Below are 12,566 nucleotides of genomic sequence, written 5' to 3'. Positions count from 1 at the left end.
TATAGAGGAGCACCCACGTTTATTTTCCTTGGTGTATGTTTCCTTGTGTATATTTATGTGTGTTTACTTAAGCAGAGTAGAAAAATTTGAATTTCCAAAGTGGATTAATCTTTCTATGGAACTTTGATGTTGCTCTAAATAGCAAAGAGTTGGATATATTTGAAATATGGCCTGCTTTAAAATCATTTTCCAAAATTTTATTGGAAAAATATTTCTAACCTACAGGAAACTATGAAATTAATATATAAATATCTGTATACTCATCAACTATATTTAAAAAGTGATAAATGTCTGCCTATTTTCTTCACGTGTTTTGAAAATTTTTTTTATTTCTATTTTTTTATTATTCATATGTACATATAATGCTTGAGTCATTTCTCCCCCCTGCCCCCACCCCCTCCCTTACTACCCACCCCACTCCCTCCCTCTCCCCCAACCCCCTCAAATAGCAGAAACTATTTTGCCCTTATCTCTAATTTTGTTAAAGAGAGAGTGTAAGCAATAATAGGAAGGAACAAGGGTTTTTGCTAGTTGAGATAAGGATAGCTATACAGGGAATTTACTCACATTAATTTCCTGTGCATGTGTGTTGCCTTTTAGGTTAATTCTTTTTGATCTAACCTTTTCTCTAGTTCCTGGTCCCCTTCTCCTATTGGCCTCAGTTGCTTTTAAGGTATCCGCTTTAGTGTCTCTGCGTTGAGGGCAACAAATGCTAGCTAATTTTTTAGGTGTCTTACCTATCCTCATATCTCTCTTGTGGGCTCGTGCTTTTATCATGTGGTCAAAGTTCAATCCCCTTGTTGTGTTTGCCCTTGATCTAATGTCCGCATATGAGGGAGAACATATGATTTTTGGTCTTTTGGGCCAGGCTAACCTCACTCAGAATGATATTCTCCAATTCCATCCATTTACCAGCGAATGATAACATTTCGTTCTTCTTCATGGCTGCATAAAATTCCATTGTGTATAGATAATACATTTTCTCGATCCATTCGTCAGTATGTTTTGAAAATTTTAAATACCATAAATATGATTCAATTTATATAGCTTTCCAGGAAAATCCGATTACAAAAAATACAGCTTATCTGTACATGTGATTCTACTTTCTAAACACATAGGCACATATTACTTGTTTATCTCACTTGGAGGAAAATTAACCTCATTGTTCCTGCTTACTAAAGCTAGGTATATCTAATGCAATAACTAAAACAAAATATGCCTTGAATTCTTGAAAAATATTTCCATTACTAAATTTTTTCAAACCAGAACTGAAAAATGTAAAATGATTTTCTACATATTTTATTGTGTAATATTCCCAAATCAAGCAAAAATTTAACAAATCAGTTACAGATGTGAACTTTTTTTAGTGAACTGATCTTGTGGATGCATTTCTGTTAATCTATATCAAGTCAACTGGAAACTATACCTTTAAAATAAACTTGATTATTATGAATTAACAGTCCAGATATCAAAGAAACAAGATGTCTAAATATTACTCTTACACATTCTTCCAATAGCATGTAAATGCTTTAAAACTTACATACATTTCCAGCCTGAGACTAGGACCGGACCTCGGCCATCCTAGACACCTTACCATTCATAAATACAAAAGCAGAATCTGCTCAAGCTACCTGTTCCTAAATGCTTACCTACGTGTGGCACTCCTGTCTAAGTAATTTCACCTTAGCATTTGTTATGTCTGTAAAGAAATGCTGAGCATGACAATATATCATCGAAAACTGAGTTGGTACACACACAATACAAAACTGGAGGAAATCCTAAACTGAGAATCACCTGCACAGATCATTGTGCAAGTAATGGGACTACACACTGTAAGGTAGTCAGCACAGAAGACAATAAAACACCGAAATTCAACTCCAGCGTAGACTGGTGCTGATAACAGTGTGGCTAGAGAATTTCAGTTAAAGAACATGAAAGAATATTAAAAGCTACCTATATAATGGACTGCATTTAGACTTTAAAATATAAAACACTGAATTCCATTTACTCAAGCAATAGTGGTTGGGTGTCCTAAAAGCTATGTACTACTCAGAGTGCTATGTAAGCAAATGATAAGCAGTAAATAACAAAACTGAGTATTTGTGAATATTTCACTAATATTGAAATAGAAACACTGAAAATAGAAAACTGAAACAGACATACTAATCTGAACTAAAAAGGAATAAATATTATATAAACCAATTAACCTCTATTATGCTTTACAAACAATTTGTAAACAATATCCATTATATTCAATCATTGACTGATGATCAAGCCAGTTCAAACAGGTAAACATTATCTCAAAATGGCCACTAATTATGAGGTAAGATATCCATATTTTATATTAAAATATAAAACTAATTTTAAATTTTTATCACTTATATAAAGTATCACTTCATCCAGAGATAATCTTAAAATAAAGAGAAAGTATATTTAAATATTAGCATAGTAAATAAACCTCTATGAATCTTTCTTCAATTCACATGCTAATCATTACTTCTCAAGGGTTGATTTTTAAGACCCTATAAGATTTAGAAATGTCTTGTGAATCATTAAATATTAAATTACAGTTTGTTAAGTTTTGTTGCCAGCTATCTCTTTTTGGGGGATGGGAGGAGTTGGTTTTGTTTTTGGTTCTATGAAAATGAATAATCAATGCACAAGACACTTAAAGTCTACTATTTGATGACCAGGTGCCTTTTAACCACAGTGTATAAGCTGCCAGCTCTCCAGGCCGGGCCAAGCGTCCTCCCTGAGCTCTGTAGGGAATTCCTACTCTCTTCAGAAACCTTGTTCAGTTGGCTTCTCTGCTCCTTACAAAATTTTCAATTACTGATATTCTACTGGCTTCTAACTCAAAAGGCTATAAATAAAACCAAGTTTTCATATTAAAAAATGTCTTTTCATCCACTCTCCCTGAACCCTGACACCTAGCACTTTGGAAAGCAAAAATCACTAAAGGTCTCCTAATTACACTTCTAAGACCTGCTTTCATCAAAATAACTCACATTTGTAGAATACAAACTGGTAACCTTCTAGACATTGTGCTTGACAGACTATCTCCATTGATCTTCACAGTCACCTATGACGGAGGTGTTACTTTTGTAGATGACGGAAAAGAACTAAATGATAAGCTTATGGTCACAGAGCTATTTGGGGGCAGAACCAGGACTATATTGCACTCCTCATTTTAGTGTCTGACCTCTCACTTCTTGAAATTCTCTCCTCCAGCTACTAAAACTCTGCTCTTCCTAAACATTATCCCTGTCATTTTTGCTACTTCCTATTTCTTTATGCAACTCTAAAATTTTAGGATCTTCCCAGGTCTCTATTTCTATCTTAACTCTCAGTATTTGTCCTAGAAGACATATCAACTTTCACTATTTTCAATTATCTATACACTTAAAACAGTTAAATCCATCATCCATCCATCCCAATCATCCATCTATCCATCAATCAATCCATCCATCTATCCATTCAACTACCTCCTATCTAACCCAGGACTAATCTTCTCAAAACTTCTGTGCAATGACTCACTGGACACACATCTTCAGCTGAATTTTGTAGGAGTACTTCATATTCTACATGTCCTAAACTGAACTCTATCATTCTCCTTGTCAAATCTGTGTCTCCTTCAAGGTTCCTATCCACCTCCTCATGTACCACCCACTCCTATTCCACCATCTAATCTGTTACCTGATCCTAGAGACTCTACAACTTGAACATCTTTGTGGCCTATCCTTTTTCTTCATCTCCCTATTACCACTTTGGTCTCTTACCATGGTCTCCCAATACTTTTGAGACGGCCATTCCAGTCCATATCTCTCAGATGCATCCTTTGAGATTGCTGTGAGTGCTGACTTTTCACTGTATTACCACATCTTTATGTAAAGCAGCACTGAACAGAAAACAGCCCATACTACTCCAGATAGCAAATAGCCCTCCTGATCTTGCTGGCACCAAATCATATTTTATGTCACTTTCTATGAAACCTTGTGGGTCTTCTGCTTCCATGTACAATGCGTAACTTCCAAACCCCTGCTCACTCACAGTACTCTGAGAATAGCTCTATCAGCACTATCCCATACTTATTGAAAGTAGTTTCCTTATCTCTCTCCACCCCTTAAGCCCAATACCCTCTCAGATCTTAATTGTCTTCACACACCCCAAAGCACAGAGCCTGGCACACAGAATGCTTTTAATAAATATTTATTGGAGAAAATAATGAAAGTTTGTGAAATGCTTCGGATTAAGAAGATATGCTTGCTGCTGTTTTCAAGACTAATTTAAACTACTGTATTCAAACTGATTTGCTTATGTAGTTCCTCCATAGGTAGGTATGCAAAATAGTATTTAAACGATTGATCCAGGCTCCAGTACGATCAGCAGTGTTATCCAATTATGCCACTCCTTCCTCAATTCCAGAGTAGGGAAACATCGTCAACACTACATAAGGTTAATGACTTTCAGTTTCAGAAAGAGGTGTATAAACTATCGAAGCATACATATTCCTAAGAAAAACCAATCTAGCCCTACCACAGGACAGCAGACTTTTTTTTTTTTAATAGCTGCTTTCATTTCTTAGAAAAGCTAAGATTCTCTACAAAACAAAACTGTGTAAAATTAAGATATTCTTCTAAATCTCTCACACACAAAAGTTTCTATAAATAAACATATGAAAACTTTGACTATAAAGCCCCTCTTCTGGGAACTTCAACCATTCAGCTCATCATCTGGCCCAGAAAAAAAGGCATACAAACAGAAGGTATCTGTCACAAAGTCCACTGGCTTTATACTCAGGCAATAGTCCACATCACCTCATGGAAAAAAAAGAAAACAGATGATACAGCAGCAGGGTCCACTCACAGCCTGACAGCAGTAGAAAGTGATAGCTGATAACAGAAAAAGAACCTCCCCCCTTCCAAGAAAAAAACCAACATAAAAAAGCAGAATGGTACTTCTGTCTCCACTCTAGTATTTCAACCCAGCAGGCTGAGATCATCTCCTGTAAACAAACACAGCTCTATACACCTCAACGAATAGCACTATTCAATTCTTTATGAATTCATGTTATAAACACAACCCAACAACTTCTATCCAAATATCCTCCAGGACAAACTATAACTTAAAAACTGCTTATTTTAATGCCTAATTTTTTTGAAATTTCAGTAATTAATGGTGTGAAAGGTGGACTATTCAGAAACTGTACTTATCTAAACAAGCACCAACCCACATGATATCATATAAGTGACACATTATATATTGTATAAACAATTAAAAGTTCTTATTCCAGTGTATCTTGGCAATTTCCAGGTACACCTTGGGGATCTAGTGTGAATTAAACAGCAAAAAATCAGTATTATTTGATAAACAGGCACACGAATAATTTTGAAGAAGAGGTTGAGTATTGGGGGGGTCAGCAATATTTAAATGGAAATTAAGCTGATCGTTGTTGATGGGTACCTTGAAAAGTCCTCACTTGAATTAAATTATGGAGAAATATGAAGGGTCAAACTAATCAAAAATTAAATTTTACAAAAAATAAACATTTTAATAAACATATTAACTGAATTTGTTTATTCTAAAGAGTGCACCAAGCATAAATAAAAGCACAAACCTCTGAAATTGTAGGTTTAGAGAGAGTTTAAGCCTACAGTAGTGTTACCCAGGAAAAAGTCACAAGTATAGCATCTGCTCAGTCACATCCAAGCTCCCGATGGAGGAGCAAACTGCTTTACTTGATGTCAAGGCACTGTGGGTCTCCATAGTTTTTAAACACTGAGACATCACTAGGTCACAACTTAACCTTGTTGGTGGCAGGCAAATCAGTTTTAGACTATTTCCCTCTGCACTATTTAGAATAGTTGCTGAACACAAAGCAAAACCTCAAACTACCAAGAGTTAGTTAGTGCAGTAGAGAAAACTAAGCCCTGCAGGCTCAGATTTCATTCAGTTAATACAGTGTTCTGGTCTCTCTTAGCATATAGTGAGGTGCATGATTTTTCAATTCATTTAAAAATCTCTTAGGGACAAGTCTGATTACTCCTAAAAATATTAAAATATCAATGGAAAAGCATTTTCTGTCTTTCCTACAAATGGCAGCCATTTTTCCTGGGCTGTAGGGGACATAAAATATCAGAAGTAGAAACAATAGCAGCACACTTGGCAACGAGCCAAAGTGCTACACATTCCTGTCATTGATCTTGAAAAATTCAGTTGTGCAAGGTGACACTGTGAAGAGGCTGAAACTTTTTTTTTTAACCTTTTCAATGGGAAACCACGTGAAATAAAAGCCAGTCTCCACTGCTAACAGTGGCTCGTAATAGAGGTGCCTCTCCAGGTAACCCCTGATTGGAAAAGGCCACCCAACCCTTTACCTGGTGACAATCCCTATTGAGACCGCCTAGTGATCACAATCCAGCCTTCCCTGCTAGTTTGTGGGACTCTCAGGAGTTTTTCCATCTTCTCGTCCCTCTGTCCTCCCAAATGCTAAACGACGAGGAGAACCCTTGGTACAGAAGCGATCCTGTCCCTAAGGAAGTCTGCAGAGTGGTGCCTTCACCAGACTCAACTTTACAGACCCCCAATAACGCCAGGGGGGTTGCACATACAAATCAGCCCCGGCTCCCGCCACCTCTGGTTGTCCTTTTGCCCGACTTACTGCACGCGCTTGCGGGTTGGCCTCCTAGGACTCCACACCTCGCCGGCTGCCCCGGCCGCTCCTCCCGACCAAGGAAGGCGCCCTTCTCCCTCAGCGCAGCGCGTCCCCTACCCGCACCCCCGTGCGCTCGCCTCCTCCCCAACCAAGGGCGCCCCGTCCAGTTCCTCCGACCCTGTCCCTTCCCGAGCGGTGGGGGTGAGGGGCTCGCCGACACTGACACTTGCGATGTGGGTACAGCCTGAAGCTCCCTCATCCCCGACGCGCCCGCTCGCGTCAGGGGGGAACACTAAGGAGAACTGGGGAGGTCTCCGCCGCAGCACCTCCAGCTCGCACACCCCTGCCCGGTCCAGCCTTCTGGCTGCGCCGTGCCCATCCCTCTAGGGTCAAGTACAAGGTCCTCGGCCCCATCCGCGCCCCGCCATCCCCTCCCTCCGCCCGCGCGCACGAACGCCAGAGGACCCTCGAAGAGGCGCCATAAGGGAGGGGCAGGATTTCTAGATCAGCCTAGAAAGATCTCCTTTCCCCTACCCCTCACCCACCCACCCATTCCTAACTCCCTTAGGCCAACCCCATCGCACTTTCCAACTGCTACCCCCCGCCCCTGGATCGCAGCCATTCGCAGGCACTCACCTCAGGGAGCAAACAACGCCCCTCTTCTCCTCCTCCTCCCAGCCCGCCCCCCGTGCCCCCGTCCCCCTGCTGGCCCGCGTGGTCCCTCGCTCACCTCGTCTCGCAGCTGCTGCGCCTGAGTTTGAGTGTGCCTCTGCCGCGTAATTGTATCCGGGACAGAAGGGACCCGTGTCGGTGCGCTGGATCAGGTGTCGCCGCCTCTGGTGGGTCGGGGGCGTGAGGGAGGCTGCAGAGTCGGGCTCTCTGGGCTCACGGTCGATGGCAAGGCTTTAATTTAACCGTTCCCTCCCTCGGGTCCGCAGCGCGCCTGCTCCTCCGCAGCTCCCCGCGAGGGCCACGGCCCCCACCCCAGCCGCGCCCCGCCCCGCACGCCACGAGCAGAGCTGGAGGGCGCCCCTGGCCTCCCGCGCCTGGCTCAGCGGGACACGACGCGGGCTGCTAGGTGCTCAGCCTCACCTCCCGCGCCTCCGGCTGGGGCATGGATGCCGACGCGCCTTCGTGCCACGCCAATGGGTCGCAGGCTAGGCTAGGCGCAGCTTCGGGGACCCGGATCCTGGCCCGCGGGGCGGCGGTCTGCTGGCGCGCTGGGATGCTGGCAAGCGCTCGAGGAGCGCTTCAGCTGCGAGCTCTGGGACTGGCACGTGGCCCCGCCTACCGGGTCCTCGCCACCATCGCCCGCCTAGTCCTGGCCCGCCTTTTTAAACCACGTTCCTGCAAAGAACTCTGTGTGTGGTTTCCTAATTGTCCTGACCCACTCACTCTTCTGCAACTCACCCAAAAGTTGTCCTTGAGCAAGAGGGTGAAGGAGATGAGGAAAGAAAAGACCCAGGTGTTTAGGTGAACAGGCACCTGAGAAGCCTTGAACCCAGGCTTCTCTTCTGGAAAGCATCTGAAAACGTGGGTTTGGGGATGTTGGAAAAAAGTCACTTGGGACGCTGGGCTCAGTAACATCCCTCCTTTTGGGTTCCTGCTGAAAGGGCCATTTATGCTTTGCTTGGTTGATTGTGTGGCTACTTTATTCTGACTAATTCTGTGTTTGCCAGCAGCATATCCTTGCCAAGTTGGCGTCTAGGCCAGGAAGCAACTTTACCCAAGGCCTGTTAGAGTAGCCTCACTGTGGTGCCACAGAGAAGCCAAGTACCTTTAAGTGTCTGGTGGTATAGAGTACTCGCTTCATGAGAACCAGGAAAGTCTAACAGTTGTTCGCTTTTCCTCAGAGCCCGATAGGCTTTGTAGTCTACTTATAATTATACATAGATGTCATATGTACATACATACATGATGCAAACATTGTTTACATTCCAACTTTTAGAAACAAGTCATGTGTACATTTCAGTAACTAAGATGCCTCCACTTCATGCAAATTGCATGTTAAAAGTTGGTAAATCAAAAAATGCCAAGCCAGGCTCTTCTTTTCTTACTCCAAATCGAGATTCAGAAATAAATTAAAATTTTCAGCCTTTAAATAAGAGAACGGAAATCGTATGTACTATTACTTAATGATAAATGAAAAAAAACTAATATACGCTGCTCATTTTATTAGTAGTTTGCTTAGTAAGGGCTGTTCACTTATGGATAGAGGGAGTTTCAAATAAGAAAATCCACTTTCCTTCCTTTCAGATTAGAAATCTTTGTGCCTGATTTTAGGGAGATTACCGTATTATATATTCACTTCTTATTTAAATTGTACTAGTTCAGCCTAAAGTAAGCATTAAACAATATAAATAAAGATGAACAAATAATGTAAAGATTTCTTTAAAAACTATTTTATAAAGCATCAAGCAAGTTATCCTTCTGGTTATGCACATGTAAATTCTTGAGGAAAACTTGATCCTTACAAGATAAAGCAATAACTTTAGTTCTGTTTTGTTTTATAAAAATTTACCACTTGTATAACATCCATATGCTTAAAAAAAAGCCATGGGAACGGATCACCAGATAAGATTTATGTCAGACTTGTTGATATAAAAGGCATGACTTATATATGATGTGTCGACATGTCTATGTTTATTCTAACTATGGTCGCCATGTCTTTATACAATCCAACAATTGCACTGAAAGGACATTCTGTAACTTTAGTTAGTTGAATTATATTTTTGGAGTTTGAAACACTTAAGAGCAAGAAATCGTCCCCTTCCCCTTTAAAATTCACCAACAACTCACACTTAACATTATTGACAAAGTGGTTGGATCAAGTGAATAATGATAGCATTTGCTACTTGTCTTTAAGGAAGGATGCATAGTTTCCATATTTAATCCACCCTTCAAGTTCTCATCCAAATTAACACAAAATTATTACTGTCATTTTTTTTAATAGAATACTGACTTGGACAGCATATCTGTAAGGAAGTTTCAGCCAGGACAGAATAAAATTTCCTCATTATTTCTGTATACCATATGTATGGGTTTACTCAACTGCTAATTTTTTTTAATGCTCATTATAATTCTTCATTCTGTGGGGGCCCATATGGTCTTTGGGGAAAATAGCATTAACAATATGAGAGATAATAAACATTAACTTAGGAAACAGACTTTTGTTTTGAGGCAGCACACCATAGTAGAAAATGTCCTATTTGGAGGTTCCTTTCTTGATTCTAGGACTTACTTTTTGTACAATGTTACAAAAAGATCCAGTTCTTCTAGAGATCTTTGCCATTTACTATAACAATTACCTTCATATTTCTTAAAAACAGCAGTTAGATTCATTTTATTCATCTAGTATTTGTTAAGCCTCCAACTTATGTTCCACTTACTAAGCATTGTAGATGCATCCCCTCAACACCCCACCAAAGTTATTTCATGGATCCTGCCCTCAACTGGGGGAAAAGTAACTTACAAACATTTAGAAAAACATATGAGTATACAACCATAATCTTCAAGTGTCCAGTACATCACAAGGACAATAAGTAGTGAGGGAGAAGAAAAAGGGAAATGATTAACATTAGCTAGATTTGTTGGAAAAGGGACATTGGAAAAAAGATATTGGACATGGAGAATAGACTGGATTTTTAGTTCTTCAGGAATTGAAGGGTACTTTGAGAATAAAATACCTTATTACTAATTCTTCCTTGACCATTCTATATGCCAAACAAGTAAGCCTACTATCTTAAAGTATTAAAAATAAAAAGATAGCTTTTATGTCTTAAATTCGAAATATGTTATTTGTTCAGTTGTACTTTTCGCTGTTTTAATCTGGCTGAACAGATGATTGAGCACCTTCAGGTACAGAGCCTGCTACACAGTGCACAAAAACAAATGTGACGGGACCCTTTGCCCCACAAAGAACTCAGAGTTTTAGAAGAGGCTAAGTTACGCATGCAACCACAGAAGAACAATGAAAACACAGAAATAATACAGAAAAAATGAGGTAAATGTAAGAAAGTCTAGGAAGACTTCACAAAGAAACACAGCTTAAAGTGAATTTTGAAAGATGAATAAAAGTTCAATAAGTCAACAACTAGGAGGAATAATTCAGTTATTCTCTCTCTCCCTTTTATTACATTTATCCATTGATATCCGTAGCCACATTAACATATTTGCCATTGACTCTTTTACAGTCTGCAATAAAAATCACTTTTTCCTGTAGAAATCATACAGAAATAACCTGTTGGCAAAAACAACACATGAAGGAAAGAGTACAGCATAAAGTTTCTAGATACTTACATCATACGTAACATGTTTAAGGAAAGAAGAAAGCAGAGATGCTGACAGATTTTGAAATGAAGATCTCTTGAAAAAAGAATGCTAGAGAAGAAAATGTGCTCAAAAATCCATATGAGTTTTAGGTATTTTGTAGTAAATGGCTTAAAAAGATTTTATGTGGATATTAAGACACATGCAATAATGCAATTATTTAACTTCATGATTGATTACAAATTTGAAATTAGCATATTATATAATTTTCCACTAAAGGATCTAAAATGGTACCTCCTAAAAGCAATTTTAACATGGATTTTTATATCATTGGGCCCAAAAATGTAGACCATGTAACACAGAACACAGCAGAATGAATTTAAGTTCAGTTGTGGGCAGAAGTCCTGGCAGCTGCATATTCTAATTCTACATTGCTAATAGTCTTAAACAATTGAATATATCAGTTAAGGGCAATTTAAGGTCTGAGAACATTACTGACTTCACCAACTAACTTCAAAGTGGCTATCTGTTTGGATAGCTGAGGATCATAACCTGAATGTCCAGGAAGACTCACAGGTGTAATTCAATGCTGCTCTTCATAATCACTGTGGAAATTATGACTTCTACCTTGAGTCCTCAATAATATGCTAGGCTCAATATTAATAATGACCTCATTTATTTCTCATAAAAAAACTGGAGGTAGACACTATTTTTATCTCTGTTGAAGGTATAGTAATGGAGGGTTGAGCAATAAAACTTACGCAGGGTCACATCCAAGTAGCAATACTGACAATTGAATTAGGATCTCTCTGAATCAAAGATCATGCCCTGAAGTGCACTGATGATTAGAACATGTCATGAATGAGACCTTTCTTCCTAATTTTATGCTTCGTTGTTGAATCTTTTAAAACCATTTCAAAATCTTCATGACAAACCCAGCTGAGTTAGTTGTAGGAAATGAATAAAAACATCAAATCTATCATGTATAATCATTATACCTGTCAAGACTGGAAGGCTCGTTATACTGGAATGGTTTTTCTTGGCTATTGTTTTTGTGGTTTGTTGCTGTGGTTTTGAGACAGAATCTCACTGTGTAGTCCAGGCTAGCCTCCAACTGACAATTCTCCTGCCTCTTCCTCTGGAGAGCTGGCATTTTAGGCATTCCACCACACATAGTGCTGTACTGGCTTCTTGTGCAGTCTGTAATTCTCCTGGAAATGAAGACCTTCATAATATATGATAACAGTAGCATTATAATTCACTTTGTTTGACCTAAACATAGTGCAAGCTCCAGGCAATACTAACTGGTTCCAATAACTCACTGCTAAATGAATGAGGTCATGTGTACCACATCTTTATATTTTTATTACATTTTAATAATCAGGTCTTTATTAGTCACACATCCACAGCAGGACTGAGACCCATTGAGCCTAATTCTAAAATATCATATATTTGGGGTCTTTTCTTCACATCTCCCTAGTGTCATATGATCAAGAATAGTTAACATTAGCTTTCCTGCATAATCAACTTCCTCTTACTGAGGTTAAAGATCTCAGAATCCATGAATCTCTTTAGGATAATACCCACTGTCTTTTAACATAAAGAACACATTCTATTGGTTTCAAGAAAGAAGTAAGGGGTT

At 39.5% G+C, this 12,566-nt stretch overlaps 1 protein-coding gene across 2 annotated transcripts in view; it reads right to left on the bottom strand.

Annotated features, from left to right (window-relative positions):
• Positions 1-7,907, bottom strand: part of Ugt8 (UDP glycosyltransferase 8) — a 72,083-nt gene extending 64,176 nt beyond the window's left edge. Inside the window, exon 1 of one of the 2 annotated variants that reach the window (XM_020153350.2) lies at positions 7,386-7,907. The gene's annotated coding sequence lies outside the window, so the exon portion shown is untranslated. Of the gene's footprint in view, positions 1-6,661; positions 6,802-7,385 lie in introns of those variants that run through there. The other variant, XM_074041590.1, reaches the window with a different exon arrangement.
• Positions 7,908-12,566: the final 4,659 nt, after the last annotated feature.

Source organism: Castor canadensis, chromosome 9 (genome assembly GCF_047511655.1).
Source record: "Castor canadensis chromosome 9, mCasCan1.hap1v2, whole genome shotgun sequence".
Classification (NCBI taxonomy): Eukaryota; Metazoa; Chordata; class Mammalia; order Rodentia; family Castoridae; genus Castor; species Castor canadensis.
Note: the sequence above shows the minus strand (reverse complement) of the source record. Positions and strands in the feature narration are given on the sequence as shown.